Source organism: Megascapheus bottae, chromosome 2, assembly GCF_031878675.1.
Source record: "Megascapheus bottae isolate mThoBot1 chromosome 2, mThoBot2.hap1, whole genome shotgun sequence".
NCBI classification, from domain to species: Eukaryota; Metazoa; Chordata; class Mammalia; order Rodentia; family Geomyidae; genus Megascapheus; species Megascapheus bottae.
Window position 1 is genome coordinate 61,754,789 of NC_143510.1, and position 18,229 is coordinate 61,773,017.

Genomic DNA, 18,229 nt, shown 5'->3' on the forward strand with positions numbered 1-18,229 from the left:
AATTGGCTAAGATGCTGTCCTGGGTGGCTGGGTCCTAATTAATTTATCTTTCATTGTAGTTCAAATGGCAAAGTGTACTTCTAGCAAGCAAAAAGCCCTGAGTTCACATTCCACTACCTCTTTCCTGCAAGACAAGTTTCTCAGTGCCCAGATTTCTTGACTAGCGTTAATTTCTGGAGTGGAGGGAAGGGAAGGAGAGCCATGTGAAATTGAGCAGAAATATGTATTTATGGATAGGAAGTTACAGGAAAAGTGCCATGGCTTTCACCAAATGTCTAGTGAGGTTCGTACCAAGAATTGGTTAGAAATCACCACAGTTGTCTTAGGCTTCTGGCTGCTACTTTTCCCTCTCCTCTCCTGCAACCAGCAAAGATGACGTCGCCCTCAAGGGGAAGTTCATTCTAGGCTAGAGAATATTCCAGCAGTCAGAGTCTAAAGAGAAAAATTGATTCCATTCCAAATGTTAAGGGATGAGAAAAGGTAATTTAATAGGGATTAAAGGCTAATAAAAGTTGCTGTTTCTTCTTTATATTCTGACATAAAACAACATCTGTCCGTGCTTATTTCAAAGCAATATTGTAATGACAACAATTAAAAACAAAAGTTTTCTAACATCTGCCAACTAGTTTGTGTGTGTGTAGGAATTAGGGACTGGGAGCTATCCTTAAGCTCTTTTGCTCAAGGCTAGCACTCTTCCACTTGAGCCATAGCTCTACTTCTGGGATTTTTCTGGGATTAGTTGGAGATAAAAATTGCTCAGGCTTCCTGGCCAGGCTGAACCATGATCTTCTGATCTCAGCCTCCTGAGCAGTTAGGATTACAGGCATGAGTCACCAGCTCTTGGCCCAACTAGTTTTATAATAGTTGGAATAAAAAACAGAAGACTTCTTAAGATGATAGGACTGGGAAAGGGAGTAGTTCTTTTGTGCTGAAAATCCTATGCCAGAGACACTTGAAGTGGTGTTTCTGGAGTATGAGCTGGTATTGAGTCTGATAGGAGGAATGTCTTGACAGTGGGCCAACATTCATTACCTATGCCTCAAATGGATGCTTTAAAGAGATCCTTGGAACAGCTGACATGAAACCTTCAATACTATTACAGAAGTTAAAACACAGGGAAGGAGAGAGTAATAGAACTTCCTTGAAGGAAGGTGAAAGTTAAGTATCAATTTCAGCAAGAAGGTTTACAATCTCTCTTCACCTGTTTCTTTCTCCAAAAACTCCTCTCTCTCCCTCTCTCCCTCTCCCTCTCTCCTGAATACCTATTCTATTCCATCCTCACTTCTTTTTCACTTTTTAACACACTTTCCTCTCGATTCTGCCCGAGGCAGAAGCATTTTAACACACACACATAGGCACACACCCACACCCACACCCACACACACACACGGGTAAATGGGTAGATGACTGAAAGAGAGAGGAAAAAGGCTGGATGAGAACCAAGAAGAAGTAAATAGGAGAGAGTTTCCATGAATAAACAGGAAGAGACAGTGACAAAGCCCAGAGAAGAATAAGAGCTGAAGTCTTTAAGCTAGCAACGAGAAGAGATTTCAGAGTTCTAATTTTGATACCACCCTTCATTAGCTGTGTAATATTGAGAGAGTTACTTTCTCTCCTTGTTCCTTAGGTCTGTATTTCTAAAACTGATAATTGACTATACCCACTGCGTTATGAATGTTAAAATGTCTGACATGCCTGAGGCTCAAATGAGTACCTAGATTACTACTAATTGTTGTCAGCAGCAGCAGCCACAGCACCAACAGTAATGTTGTTATCCACACGTCACGTACACGGAGATTTTCATACTTTCTTAAATACTCTGCATTTATGATATTGAGGCTTTGACTGTGCTTTCTCCCCAGAATACTTCTGGATGGTTCTTCACTTAGTAAGCTCTGGACAAAGACAGTAAGTTAGACTGTATCTATGCAAAGAACCCGTCACACTCATAATTGTGAGTTGTTACTGTCCCTTTTTTCTGCCCGTCTCTTCAGAAGACAGTGAATAGTCTGAGTGAGGACTTTGCTTTGTTGTATTCATCTTTGCAGGTTCAGTGTGTTACAGACTACTACTAAAAACTGCTGGTAATAAATTTAAATGTGTTAAATGAATAGACAAGCAATATTTATTGTGGAAGAGCAGAGGCCTTTACTATGCTGTCCATAGAATCTGGCTTGTACTCCTTTCCTTTACAGCTATTTTAATATGAGAAACAACTCTGGAGAGAGTTTTCTCAGCTCCTCTGAATGCATTTCATGTGGATTCCTGTTGAACCTTTCGTTCATAGTGGTGATTATTCCTCTGGTAGAGACCCTCTAGTTTTCCTTCAAAGAAATTCTTTATTAGCAAGTAGGAAATGGAGGTGATGTGATGCTCAGTGGAAAACATGGCAGAGATGTTACCTGGAATAGAGAGGGTTAGAAACCAAAGTCCATATTTCTGTCCCTAACATAGATTGCTTTTAGGCTTTGTGTACTAAGTTTTGTTGCTATTATTGTTGTTGTTGTGTTTTGAGATTTTAAATTAAATAGTATTATGTATTATTCTTAATGCTTCTTGTGGCTTTCAAAATCAAACCTTCTCCTAAGCTTGTTAAAATACTTCATGGTTAATAAAGTAACCATTTAATTGTTTTGAAAAAGAAACTAAAGTCCATAGGGAAGATGTTCAGGTTAAAAATCAAACAGGGTCATGAGCTGAGCTGAGCTGAGAAGCAGGATCAATACTTGGGCCTTTATTTATTTATTTATTTATTTATTTATTTATTTATTTATTTATTTATTTATTTCTGAATCTGGGGCTTGAGTTCAGTGCCTAGAATTCAGTGCGTAGAAATTGTCACTGAGCTTCAATGAGCTTCTTTGTGCTCAAGGCTAGTGCTCTACCACTTGAGCCACCGCACCACTCGGGCATTTTCTGAGTAGTTTGTTGGAGATATGAGTCTCATAGACTTTCCTGCCTGACCTGGCTTCAAACTACAATCCTCAAATCTCAGCCTCCTGAGTAGCTAGGATTACAGGCATGAGCCTAGTTAACAGGCCATTCTCTTCAGTTCTAGAAACCAGACATCTTTGTAAATCACCCCCTACCCTCAAGCTCCTGATTCCAGACTGCATATGTGATAATGGAGTGACTGAGCAGTTATAGCATAGGTTTGCATCTGGTTTCATATTCTTATTCTGTGGCATATTTGGCAGTACTTTGCTACTTGGCAAATGTTTGGGCATGCTTGTTTCCTCATATAAATGGGAATGATATTCACTTCGTAGGAGATGTGTAAGAATTAAGTAAGATGAAATATGTGAAGTTATTGGCATCGTGCCTAATGTATAATTATTATCCAGTGAAGTAGTATTTGTGGTATTAATAATAAGAAAAAATATTCACTCTTATAACAGAGCTTCCTGAAGCAGCAGCTTTCCTGTGAGAGAAAACCACTGTCTTTTAGACAATATTTGACTTTATGTAAGGCGTTTAGCTGTATTAATTTCTTTCTATATCTTATATCCTTTTTAAACCCAAGGCCTCACGCATGGTAAGCAAGCACTCTTAATACTGAGATATATACCCAGCCCTCTTAATATTTAATATGCACAATACAACAAAGATACCTGTCATCATCATGTCCAAACAATGAAGCAGACTCAGAGAAGTTATAAACCCTGTCCAGGGCAATACCATTAATGTATTAGGCTTGCACAGAAATATAGGAGTTGCCTATGTTCCTACCTATCATACACACTGATTTGTTGTGTCCTAATTTCGTTGTGAGAAAATATCTACTGCAGTATTTGTGGAACATGCTGATCCTGTTTAATCAAGCCTCTCTGTCTCTGTCTCTGTCTGTCTGTCTGTCTGTCTGTCTGTCTGTCTGTCTCTGTCTCTGTCTCTGTCTCTGTCTCTGTCTCTCTCTTCCCGCTTTCTGTTTTTCTCTCTCTCCAATTTGTATATAAAATTGTTCTGGATTGTGAGCAGTTGGCACCTCAGTGTTCTAAGGAGAATATCATGTGACTTAATTATAATTGATGTTACTTTCATAGGGTTAAAGCTATCAATAGCTTTAAAAATTGGAAAAATGCTGGCTAGTAATCACTATGACATGTTGGTTCATGGTATAAACTTTCAAGTGGATTTGGCTTTGAGTCCTGGTACTTTTGCTTCTCAGTTGTGTAATCTTGAGCTAAATACTTAGCTTCTGAGTTTTAGGGATTTTTCTTTCCATCTGTAAAATGCAGATGATCATACCTTCTTCTTAGGGTAGTGAGGATTAATGATTAAATTGTAGTTATTGAGTTTAATTATATTGCAAATATAAAAATGAAATTGCTTACTTTATTTCTTTTGAAACAATAATGAGTATAAGGTACATCCATAATTTTTTCAAGGAAATACTCCTGTCTCCAGAGAGTTATTGTAACTTTTCCATGCTCATATTAATTCTAGAGACTTTATAATCATAAAATCCATTTATAGCCCTTAGTTGCCAAGCAACAGGGACAAAGTTCTGAGTATTTCCTTGTATTGCAAAAGGTTCAACTTTTCCATGTTGGTCTTGAAATCAACATTTTCCAGAATAGTGAAAATAACCCCATTTTGAAGGCTTAGTTGGAGTTCCTTACAGATCAAAGTTGAAAGAAATACACTGTTCTTAGGGTCATATTCTTGCATTCTCTAAAGCATTGGTGATCATTGCACAATAAAGCTATAAGAAGTTCTGCAGCAAAGAGACTGCAAGTTTGTTTTCTAGGATACTTTTTTGTGTTTGCCATATTCTGTAATGCTCTTACTCTCAAAGAATTATCTCTCTCTCTCTCTCTCTCTCTCTCTCTCTCTCTCTCTCTCTCTCTCTCTCTCTCTCTTTCTCTCTTACTTTTTTAAATTAAGGAATTTATTAACATTGATTTTTTACATCATATTTCAAATAACGTATTAAACAAGTATTCAAGAAGGGAATCTATGTACAGTCACTGGCACTTAGATTTTAGAACATAATTAAAATTAGGCTGAGGGTTTGTATGTCATAGATACATATTAATCTATGTAATAAAACATTAGGTCTATATAGAGTCATAGATTTTTATGTCTATGTAGTTGTGTTTATATTTCCAATACCACGTCCATAGCATTGGGTATGTAAATATTGAGTCCTCGCTCTTATACTGTTTGGATCTAATAGCCACATATTAAGGATACCATGCACCTTTTGTTCCTCTCTTCTTTTTTGTCATCACACCTTAATTGTGCAGAGTGAGGGGATTACATTGTGGTATTCACTAACATATATGTACTTTGATCATATCATCTCTTCAGTTATAGTAAGAACCAGTCCTTTTAGCTATACATAGTACTAAGGAAAGGCTGAGGTGGGGTTAAATTCATATGAAAATATGTTATCTGTTAACCTTGGTAACCACTGACTTCAGTTAAGCCATAGACAGGTTCTGTGAATCTGGAATTTTAAGGCTCATAACTAAATTGAATCTTCAACTTCCTTAAATGAGATCAAACTTTTAATTACATCTGTGGGTTTGATTCACTGATAATAAGTAGATAAAAACCTGGAAGTTCAAAAAGAATAGATTACAGCTTAAGAATTTATAAAGAACTCCAATATAACTCATATTTCTAAAAGCTTGTAAAAGCACATATGGAAAACAGTTTTAAAATTTGCATGGCAATGTCTCTCTTCATCTATATTAAATCAGTATCAAAGCAGATTAGAATCTTATGTGAACTTGTACTGCCCTTTGTTCCCATATCATTTTATGTTCTTATGGGAGTTTATAAATGCAAAATGGAGATAATGATCCACTATTTTCTTCCCTTGTTGAGTTAGGGAAACTTGTTTCTTTGAAACAAATCTATTGAAAAGTCATGTAAAATGTTCTATATGTGGGAAGAAACAGAATAGAAACTGACAAACTATTATAATTCCATGAGGTAACAACAAGTCAAGGCTCTCTGCTGAGAATAAATGTCCTTTGGAACAATAGTGTGTGTGTGTAAACAAGATGAATGATCTAGCTTTTGGTGTGAGGAGTTGGGACTATAGGCATGAGTTACCAGTTTCAAGTCCTTATTTTTTCCTCCTTTTCAGCTTTTTGGCAGTATTAGACTTACTAATATACCATAATACTCTTGCATTATAAAGTACATCTTGTACTATAAAAATCAATGAGATTTCTTAACATGTTCTTATGCCACGTAAAGAAAATGTACCAGCTTTCTATAGTTAAAGAATATCCAATCAATTGTGCTTTCCCTTCAGGAGCTTTAGTTATTTCTGTATATATAAATATTAAGGGTTATTATTGTCAAGAAAATGAATGAAGCATGAAAGTTTAATCTTCATGCTATAAGGTTAGAAAAAGGCTTAGCTGTGTGAATCTAAACCCACTGGAGAAACTGACTCACACATACCCCAAAAGTCCAGAGGATTCTGCTTAATTTCTTTTCCAGATCACTAATTTAAAAGGTGGAATGTATATATACTTAACAAATCATCTAGTGAAAATACTAAAATATTTTTCTCATAATAGAAATTATATTTTACATTGGGCATCATTCTGCCTTCCCATTTTTTTTATTTTTATTTTTTGCAGTCCTGGGCTTGAGCTCAGGGCCTGAACACTGTCCTTGGACTTTCTCAGCACCAGTTCCAGCTTTTTTTTCCTATGTATGTGGAACCGAGGACTCGAACCCAGGCCTTTGTGCATGCGAGGCAAGCACTCTACCACTAGGTCAAACTCTTGGCCCAGCCTTCCCATTTTTTAATCCCCATATGAATTTTTAACAAAGCAGCTCTCCAAAGACATTGAGTCAATCAACAATCATTTATTGTTTAACTTGAGACTCTTAAGTTTGTGAAAAGGCAATAAAAGATATTCATAAGAATTTCAATAATATCAGTGTTGAGGAAACTTAGATGCACTGATTTTTGTGGAAAATGTCATCATGCTTTCTTTCCTGCTCACCGAACTAACTTTGAGGGGAGTTCTTGAATCCAGGAAGGGTAGCTTTGACATGGCTCTATTAGATGGATTGTAATCAAACTCTGTATCCTAACTTCAAGATACTCTTCTCTTGTCTTAGAAATTCAGTCAACATCAATTCTTTGCAACCAAACTCCCCTCTGTGAGATATTTCACAATATTAGTAATCATTTAACATGTTTAACTTCTACTAGTAATGTTTAAATTTTTCTTAACCTTCAGTGTCCCCCTATGTTCTCTTATTAATTTGTATGATCCTATGGGAAATAAGATATGTGCGATATGTAGAAAACACCTAAGTCCATGGAATGACAACTGGGTTTGTGCAACTTGACTAATTTTTAAGCTCATCAAAACTGTTTGTTTCTGAATAATGAAGATAATAAATGGTACCTGTCTGGTAGAATAAGATGGATGTGAAGATTAGGAGAAAATAAATGTACAATGCTTCACACAGTATAAGTACACAATGTGTTCCTTCAGCTTACCAAGAACCTTTCTTCCTCTTTATCAACCATTTCTCAGTTGGACTGACTTGTGATTCTTTTCACTGGTAAACCTCCTCTGGGTGTTCTACTATTTGAATTCCTCTCTTGTCATCAATATTTGACCTGTCATATAAGAACTAGAAACTTATCTTAGTTTTGTTGTTGTTGTTGTTGTTGTTTTTGATTAGGGGGCTTGAACTCTGGGCCTGGGTGCTGTCCCTGAGCTCTTCAGATCAAGACTAACAGTCTGCCACTTGAGCCACACCGCCACTTCTGGTTTTCTGGCAGTTAATTGGAGATAAGAGTTTCATGGACTTTGGTGTATGGGCTGGTTTTGAACTGTGATCCTTAGATCTCAGCCTACTAATATAGTAGCTAGGATTACAGGTGTGAGCCACCAGTGCCTAGCTTCATCCTAATTTTATATTCAATAATTTCATTATTATAACCAATATAAGATTTTGTCTAATATTTCCTCATTAAAAAACAACTAAATGACTTATGACTTTATCATAGGCAAGATTTTGTGTATGATCATTAGAGAAGTCAATGCAAAGCTACATGCTTAAAAGCTACTTTTTTTGAGACTTGGTTTCACTGTGGAGCCTAGGCTGGTCTTAAAGTTGAGATCATCCTACTCCAGTCTTCTGAATGCTGGAATTATATGTATGTGTACCATGCCTGCCTTAACTCTAGTAAATTACATCTTGTCCGAGACAGTCATCAATCTTGCCAGACAAAATCAGATTCTAACACTTTCATACTGTCTTATGGCTTTGCCCGCCTTTCTGGTAGTCTATACTTGTATAGTGTGTCTTCTCTATACATCCCAATTGTAGCTGAAATTATTGAGGATGTTTATAATCAATGTTTGATGGGAACCTCATTGAGAAAAATGTTCAGAGACATTTTATGCTAAATTTTAATATCTTAATCGGATTTAATTCTAATGTAATTCCCACTGCTTTCTCCATCTTAGCTGCAACTGTTACCCAGACGCACATAGCTGTTGAGCTTTTGTGATGCTCTCCTAGGTTATTTTTCTCTTTCCTTTTCTGTTTTATTCCCTTTGTTGCTGTTTTTGATACCTGTGCCATTTGTTTTGTGTATAAGTTTCTTTGTTTTAGGAAGGGTAAAGGGCAGCACAGAAATGGAGGGACAAAGGCTGAAGACATGCAGCAGTGGAACTCACTGGATGCTGTGTTGAAAGTGAACTAGACAACTTGTTGGCAAGGAGATTTGAGAGGGAAAAACGGAGAGAAAGGAGGGAAGAGGTGACACTGTTTGAAATTAAAAACATTAGCATCCATTCCTTATACAAGGGCAGTTTCATTGTAACATTTCTACCCACTTGTACAAAAGTATCCCAGCCTTGCTCCCTTATCCCACATACCCTTCTTAAAACAATTTCAGTAGATTTCCTTATTTTGTTTTTCATACATTCAAATAAACCTCGACTATTCATCATTCACTCTTTTCATTAGTTCCCTTCCCCTCCTGCTGGTACCCATGGCCTTCTCCCAGCACAGCGTGGTCAACTTAACTGTCATTTAGTTTTTTCTTTTAGTGTATATTAATAGGACCAAGGGATTTCACTAGGGAATTTCATAATGCATTTTATTTTGCTTAGAATAACCTCTCTATTGCTTTTTCTCTGTACCTATAATCCTTAGCCTAAAAGCTTTCATTGAAATTCCTTATATCATTTTCATTAATAATGCATGCACTCTCCATCTTCTTTTTTGAAACTATTTTGAAGTTCTTTATCTCCCATCTTTCTTTTTCTTCTACCCTCCCTTGATCCTCCTAAGTAGCTACATGGTTATAATTATGTTCTATGTATATAAAATTGGACTATAGATATATCTACATATGTACATGATCCTGATACATCTATTCAATGGTATAGATGTGTATATATATATATTGCACATATATAAATGTGATTTTTATCCACTTTTCTTTTGCTAGGCACTTTGGCTGTTTTTTATTTCCTTTACTTGGCTATTGTGAACAGCTCTGCAGTAAGCAGAGCTTACTTGTATATTGATTTGTACTCTTTTGTAAAGATTCCCAAAAGTGGTATGGCAAAAGTATAATGTAGGTTTATTTTTATTTTTTGAGGGACTCCATGCTTATTTCCATAGTGGTTATACTAGTTTACATACTAGTTTACATCTTTACCAGCAGTATGATAAGAAAACAAGAAAAAGCTTATTGCTATTGGTTTTCTTGATGATTGGCAAGGATTTACATGTATAAGATGATTGGGATAAGATGAAATCTTAGTGTAGTTTTAATTTACCTTGCCTTATGGATACAAATTGTGAACATTTCTTCGTGGATTTATTAGCCATTTATGCTTCTTCTGAGAGCCGTTCAATGTGCTTGCCTATTTATTAATTAGATTATTTATTCTTTTGCTGTTTAGGTTTTGGGACTCTGCATATTTTAGATATCAATCTTTTATTTATCAAATAGCTGACAAAGATTATTTTCCATTTTGTAGGTTCTCTCTTGGTTCTGGTAATTGTCTCTTCTGATGTATAGGAAGTTTTAAATTTGACATAGTCCTATCTGTCAATTCTTGTTCTTGTTTTCTAGGCAATTCTGAAGTCAACTTTGTAGTAGTAGTCTTTATAGAATTTTGCATCTTTGGGGCTGGGAGTTTTGCCTAGTGGTTAAAGTGCTTGCCTAGCATGCATGAAGACCCGGGTTCGATTCCTCGGTACCACATACATAGAAAAAAGCTGGAAGTGGTGCTGAGGCTCAAGTGGTAGAGCTCTAGCCTTGAGAAAGTCCAAGGACAGTGCTCAGGCCCTGAGCTCAAGCCCAGGACTGGCAAAAAAAGAAAAAAAAAAAGAATTTTGCATCTTTGACAGCTGTGAAAAACCCATGTGTTTGCATTACCATTCTGTTATACAATGTGCTTGAACTCAAATTGAATAAAAGTTAATTTTATCTCTCAATTATCAGCACATAAATTCCAGGTGATTCATATCGTGTTAAAGTCCAGAAAGTCTGTTAAGTAGGTCATGGTCACTGTGACCAATAGGGGTTATGTTATCTCTGTTGGGAAGAACTAATCAAATTCTTCCTAGATGTATAGATCCAAGAAGACCAGGAAACTTCTAGGATGCTTGGTCATCAGGTGGAGTTTTTCTTGTGGAGAGGGCACTACCTAAAAATGGCCGTGGTCTCGAGCAGATGAACTCTTGTGTTTCTTCCCAATCTCCTTACCCATATCCCATTCCTATCTGAAGGCACAAACATGACTGAGGAACTGAGGAATAATCTAAATTTCTTCTAACAAGTTGCAAAATCCAGTGGTTGCGCTCCTAAGTATTACTCACATGCAGCAATGCGCTGGTGGTAGACATTTGATAACTAACTCTGGGGCAGGAAGCATCAGACTTGTAGTGCTTGCAAGTTCCATCCTATAAACACTCCCACACTATGGCTAATTTCATGACATGGTCACTGAATATGAAGTTAGGATGAGATGCATAAGTTTATGCATGCTAACTCTGGTACAGTCTTGTACCTTCTTCCACTTCCCTGAGTGTATCTCCATGGTACCAGCTCAGAGTCTCATGGCATTCAATGGCCCAGGGTCTGCTCCTGTGAAAAGCTGAAGTTTCATTGACCCCTGTCCCTAGAAGCATTCTTTTGCTTCTGTGGAGTCGTTTTGTTGTCCCACAATGCCTGTATGCGTCTTCACTGCTTCATCGAATTGCTATGTTATGTCTTTATATAAGTTTTTCAATTGTTCTGTGAACTTTTTTATTGTTCTGTAATAGATTATAATGGCATAGGGCAGTATTTATGAAACTGGAATTTATGCTAAGCCCATTGTGTGCATTATTTCATATAATTCTAGTAACAACTCTATGAAGTAGATGCTCTATTGGCTTCATAATTAAACTAAGAGTCTGAGGAATTTGTTAAGGATGTATAGCTGAGAAATGTCTCAAAAATTTGAGTCCAGGCCTGACTGTAAAAGCAGAATCTTTGACTACTAATTCTCCTCTGTCTTCGTATCTCTACTACTTGGCACTGTGCCTGGCCCATAACAGGTGTCCGATGTGGGTTCAGTGATAGAATGAGACAGCTGGCGCTCTACCACTTGAGCCACATCGCCATTGTTGGCAATGGCTGCTCTCCTTCCTTCAATACAAACTGCACAGTGGCAATGCACAAGGGCAACAGCCTGGTTTGGATCCCCAAAAAAATAAAATAAGGGGATCATTCCCAATTTCCACACAAAATCATATGTCCTTGAAATCCACTCATGAAAAAAACATTTTGAGGAGTCTCAGGATAAGTTTTGGTAAGGATTTATTTTAATATAACAGAGAGAGGGAGAGAGAGAGAGAGAGAGAGAGAGAGAGAGAGAGAGAGGGGGGGGGGGGGGAGGGAGGGAGGGAGGGAGGGAGGGAGAGAGGGAGAGAGAGAGAGAGAGAGAGAGAGAGAGAGAGAGAGAGAGAGAGAGAGAGAGAGAGAGAGAGAGAGAGGGAGGGAGGAGACTACTTCCTGCTTATACACAAGAAATGAGAGTTAATGACTCAGAGTGGTGGTTCTTATCTGTGGCCTTTATACTTTCTGAGTTAGGAGAATAAATGTAGTCATGTCAGCTAGCAACTGCCATTCTTAGGCAGTGGTTCTGGGTTGAATGAGATGAGATAGACTGCAGTACTTCCTTTAGCCACGCATGCCTTTTATTTTTTGTCTTTTTCTTCATGGTGCTGGGTAGCTTATTAACATTTCAAAGAAAACGGCAAATGCAGATAATCCATTTATGTCTCTCTATAGTTGCCATTCAACTTATAAAAGGAGATGGTAGAAGAGAACTAACTGTACTTTTTCAGTTTCTTTCCTGATTCTAATTTCTGAGTTTGGCCCTTTTGATGTCTGTCAAAAAAATAATTTCTTATGGCAATCTTGCCAAGGGCTATCTACAAATTCCATGCAATACCCATCAATATCCCAATGTCATTCCTTAAAGAAATAGAAGAGGCAATCCAAAATTTCATATGGAATAATAAAAGACCCCTTATAACAAAAACAATTCTTAGCAGAAATAACAGCACAGGAAGAATTTCAGTACCAAACTTTAGACTCGATTATAGAGCTATAGTGACCAAAACAGCTTTGGTACTGGCACAAGAACAGGCCGGAAGACCAATGGAATAGAATGGAGGCCACAGACCTATGGCCACCTAATCTTTGATAAGGGGGCCAAAAAAATAGAATGGAAGAAAGACAGCCTCTTCAACAAGTGGTGCTGGCAGAACTGGTTAAGCACCTGCAGAAAACTAAAGTTGGATCCTTCTTTGTCACCCTGCACCAGGATTAATTCCAAATGGATCAAAGACCTGGAGGTAAAAGCTGACACACTGAAAACTTTACAAGAAGGAATAGGAGATACATTAGGCCTCCTTGGCACAGATCGAAACTTTCTTAATAAGGACCAAGAAACACAACAAATGAGAGAAAGTCTGGATAAGTGGGAAAGCATTAAACTACAGAGCTTCTGTATGGCAAAGGACATAGCTAGCAAATTAACTAGAAAGCCTACAAAGTGGGAGAAGGTCTTCACTAACAATACAACGCACAAAGGCCTCATATCTAAAATATATCAACAGCTCAAAAAATTGAATCACTCCAAAACTATCTCCAAAGAAACAACCATCCATTAAAAGATGGGCCAAAGACTTAAAGAGAGTCTCCTCTGAAGAAGAAATAAGAATGGCCTATAGACACATGAAGAAATGCTCAACATCTCTGGTCATAAGAGAAATGCAAATCAAAACAAGTCTAAGATTCCACCTCACTCCAGTTAGAATGGCCAGGATCAAGAAATCTAATAACAGATGCTGGAGGGGATGTGGCCAGGAGGGATCACTACTACACTGTTGGTGGGAGTGCAAACTCGTTCAACTACTATGGAAAGCAGGATGGCAGTTCCTCAAAAGACTAAACATAGAGCTCTCTTATGACCCAGCAATTCCATTACTGGGCATTTACCCAATCATCCAGAAACAAGGGCATACTAAATCCACTAGCACAATGATGTTCATTGCAGCACTATTTACCATAGTAAAGATATGGAACCAACCTAGATGCCCCTCAGTTGATGAGTGAATCAACAAGATATGGTATTTATACACAATGGAATTCTATGCTGCTGTCAGAAAGAATGACAACGCCCCATTTGTAAGGAAATGGGAAGACTTAGAATAAATCCTATTAAGTGAAGTAAGCCAGACTCAAAGGAACATAGTCTCAGTGGTTTCCCTCATTTGTCATAATCAGTAGAAACCTTGGGCTCTCCTAGCAGAGATTTACAATAGAACAAAACCTAGATTCATAAGGCCATATAGTGTATCACTAAATGAAAGGACCTCCAGGATATAGAAACAAAAGCCATATAATGAGGGGTTGTTGTCCTTAATGTACTATGTTATCTTTCATCTTTTTTGCTGTCCCTTAATTATCTCATATTGTTACAGTATTTTACCTTGTTATCTTATATATTTTATATATGCTTATTTGGTTATTTGAAATAGGATAGGGAAAGGGGGAAAACAAGATTGGGGGGTTGGAGAGGGAAATGGGGACCAAGACATGAGAAAGGGTATCAATGTATGTGAAGTAATGCACCTTCTATCTGGTGAATATAATGTAACCCTTCTATTAATTACAATAAAAATATATGAAAAAAATAATAATTTCTTTGTCTGATTTGTCCAATCTGCTTTACTCTCAAGCAATACTTAAAGGAAGTCCACAGATCATTATTGGGTGGGGGTTGAATGATCTCTGTAGTATTTAAGCATATGCTGGTTTTAATGCTTCATACTTTGCCATGCTGTAATTTTACTCAACTTCTCACAGAACTGGGAGCTTGTCTCTGGTTTTATTCCTGTTCACAGAGTAGACACCAAGTAAATATAAAAGTAAGTATATGAAACAAGTAGTAAATAATTTGGAATATCTTTAGGAAAATGTCGTGCTTACTATCTAACTTTGAACTGGTGTTACTCTAAACACCAGTATTTTAGATCAAGTTCCACTTTCAGTGGATTTTTCAAGACCAAAGATCCCTTAACAAAAGATAGAAAGAGGTCATTTGGATCTTCCTCTTCCTCCTTTTCTTCCTTCTCTTCCTCTCCCTCCTTTCCTTTTTTCTCTTTCTCGTCTTCCTCTTTTTCCTCCACTTCTTCTTCTTCCTCCTCTATCAGCACCTTTTCATATTCCAGCTATTATTGTTTCTTCTCTAGTTTCTCATGAATACTGGCATAGAGGAAAAAAACTTTAAATTCAAAGGATAATTATTCTGGGGATTACTCTTTGGGATTCTACATTTTAGTAGAGTTACTGTAGCAATCCCATTTGTTCATCTTGCCTGCTGACTGAATTCTTTGGGCATCCTGACGTGCCACAAAAGGTGAGAGAGTCAAAGCAGAGAGGAACAGGCATACATCAGGGTTGTAAAACATGACTTTAAAAAGGTGTGGGGAGGGGCAGGAGGTCAAACCATGAAAAGAAGAGATCTTGAATAGGACTGGTTAGGCCAGATGAGAAAATGAGTAGAAGAGGCAAGGAGCAAGCAAAGAAAGATGTTTGCTGTGCCTGTCCCACTCATACTTTGGAGAAGCTCCAAAGGCATAGCATATTGAGTAGTAGGACCTGTGTATGCAGGTTGAGTTTGAATATTCTCAATGGACTCACCTTCATTAACAAGCACATTTTCCTTATTTGCCGAAGACCAAAGCCAAAGGACAGGATATTGTCCTGACAGTTGCTATCCTGTAACTGTCTCTGTGCCTAGAATAGGAGGCAGAACTAGTGTAATCCTCAAGTATAATCAATAAATAACTTCTCTATACAGGGATCCTAGACAGTTTCTCCTTTGCCACATGTGATTTGTGTAGGCTGTTGACAGGAGATAGGATACCCACGGATGCCCCCCCCCCCGTTTTTTGCAGACGTGGGTCTTATAAATAAGTGTTTAAGACATTTAGAGAAAAGTGATTTTTTTTTTAAAAAAACATAAGATTTATTTTAACAGCTATTTGAGAGTTGCTCTCAGTGTGCAAAACTTCCCTGGAAACAGCTTATCTTCTTGAGCAATTTCTTTTGAGTCTGGAAAGCCCAGATGTGATTTTGGAGAAGGAGCTGCCACTAGAGGGCTTGTTCATCAAGGTGTGTAATAAGTCATGTCAGGCAGGTTCTTGGAGTTGGGGCACACCTGTTCACCTGTTTCTACCTGTGGAGTGGGCCGAGTAATGTAAAGCAAGTGGCCAGGTCTTTGAAATATATGAACTACTTATTTCTACCTCAGGAAGTGCGTACGTGTGTGTGTGTGTGTGTGTGTGTGTGTGTGTGTGTGTGTGTGTGTGTGTGTAAAGCAGATGGAATACCAGCAGGAGCTTCAGAGAGAAACTGAACAGATTCCTTGCTCCATCTGCTATGCTCAGCAATTGGCTTGTCCAAAGCCCAGCGAAGCAGTAGAAATAAGTCAGACCTTCATGCCACTGGCTGGCATTGTTGCCAGAAGTAAAGGACTGTGAGATGAAGGTGGGAGCCATGAGGACAGTGTAAGCTCAAGAATCAGGGCAGGCCTGGGTTGGCTTCTCAGTGCATCACTTACACGCTTCCTAATGCTGAGCAAGGGTAGTAACGTGTACAGTCGCTTGGCCTTATCTATACACTTGGATTAATACTGATGTTCACTTCCTTGGGCTGTCATGAAATGAAATGTAGGCAGAACACTTATCCCATTGCTCATCCAAACTGCGAGTGTCTCTGGACAACTACAGTAATGTTCAAATTGGTGTCTTTTTTGTTCTTCTCTTTTGACCCTTGGTGGCAAAACCACCAGGAGGGCCTTTCTAAAATGGGAGATGCATCTTGTCCCTTTCCAGAGTCTTTCCATTGACTTCCTCTCCTCCTCTCCCACCCCCTGGAATGATTTACTCTTCAGACAAGCTAAACACAAATCAGTTTCTGGGCTCCTGTGCTTGACCCTCCCTCTCCCTGGAATGCTGTGCTCTTGATGTTTGCCCAGATGCTTCCAGCCTGGAGAGGCCTGTGAATGGAAAGGTCTGTCATTCCACCCTGTTTTATTTTCATCACTGTCTCGGTTGTTTCTCATATGTCATGTATATTTAACCCAATTGCAGCGTGAGTCCCATAGAAGGTGCTTGCTTTTTAATTTTTTTCATTGCTGTGAATCCAGAAACTTGCATAGCACCTGGGACCTGGTGGTTGCTTAGTTAATATTAGTTGAATGGATGAAAGAATAATGTGCTTTTCTTGCCATCTGCAACCTATCCTTTCTTCAAAGGCTAGCTTAGGACTAAACTCTCCAATGAGACCACTTCTGACAGTTTTAAAGACTTTCATGAATCTGGAGGAATCCTGGGCTATATCCTACCCATTTCCCTCTCAGCCCATGTCCCTGAATAGAGTTGGTGATTGCCTCTTCTCTTACTATGTTCGCAATTTTAGAACCCAGAGGAAGAAGAGTTCGTCCAGATTTCTTTCAGAAGGTAACCTAGAACATGACAAATATGTGTGTAAGGGGTAGGGAATTGAAGTACTGAATGTTTAGTCATACTTGGGGGGATCTTTATATTGTCTTTAATAAATCTATTTTTCTGTTTTTATTTTTTACTATCTTTAAATAATTGTACAATGGGATTCCAAGTCAATTTATGTGTACAATGTCCATCATCTATTTCAGGTTTTAGTAAGATGGAAGAAAAACTTCTTTGCTTCCTACTGTTAGCAAAAGCCAAAAAAATATCAATTGTTTCACATTTTTATAGGTGTGAATAGTTTAATTTGCCAGGAAAAGAAGTATTTTGTACAACAAAGAATGGGGATTGAAAGTGGGGGAAGACAGACATTATTCCCACTTTTCAGGGCCCTCCATGCCCTTGGAAATGATGCATGCGAAGGCTTTTGTTTATTCCTGGCCACCTAGAGAGCAATTGATTGCCGCAAAATGGGCTTTCTCTGCATTTTGCACAAATAAAGTGCTGTCTGTAACTTAACCTTTGAATGCAGCTTTTGACTGACTGGTGGAGAGAGAGCATAGTGATATGCGATGCTCCCATGCAATTCCTTGGAGTCTGGCTGAATGGGAAGCCCTCCTGGCACTCAAAACAGTGTGGTAGGAGGAAGCCTAGTCTCAGGGCTCAGGAGGAAACTGAATTTGTTAGAATGCTGATGTCTTTTCCCATCTATGACTGGCAGAGAATGTGGCAGAGGCGAGTACTGAGAACAGGAGCCTATCCTCCATTTACCGTACCTCTTTACCTGATGATTATTGGCACAGGCCTTTCCAGTGAGGACATTCACGCATTCAACTGAAAGGCAGGTAGTTAGGTTACCGTGATGAATAAAGACAGGTATAATTTCTGCAGTTCCTTTTCTCTTGAGCATGATATAAACAAACATTAGAACATTAGAGGTGTTGACATGGTACTTTTTCCCTAGCTGTTTTTTCCTTTATTCTTGTTAGGCAAGGGCTCTTGTCTGCAGCTCAACATCAGAATCAATGTTGAGTATTATGATACTGCCAGTGTAGGGCACTCAACAACACAGTCACCTCTCATGTGATAGTCTTGCAAATGTAAAGAACTTGAATTTAACCTGGAGGAAAATATGAAAATAAAAACCGAGGGGTTTCATATAGGTATATAAGCCTTGTCTCCTGTATGCTTCCAAAAGAGTCTA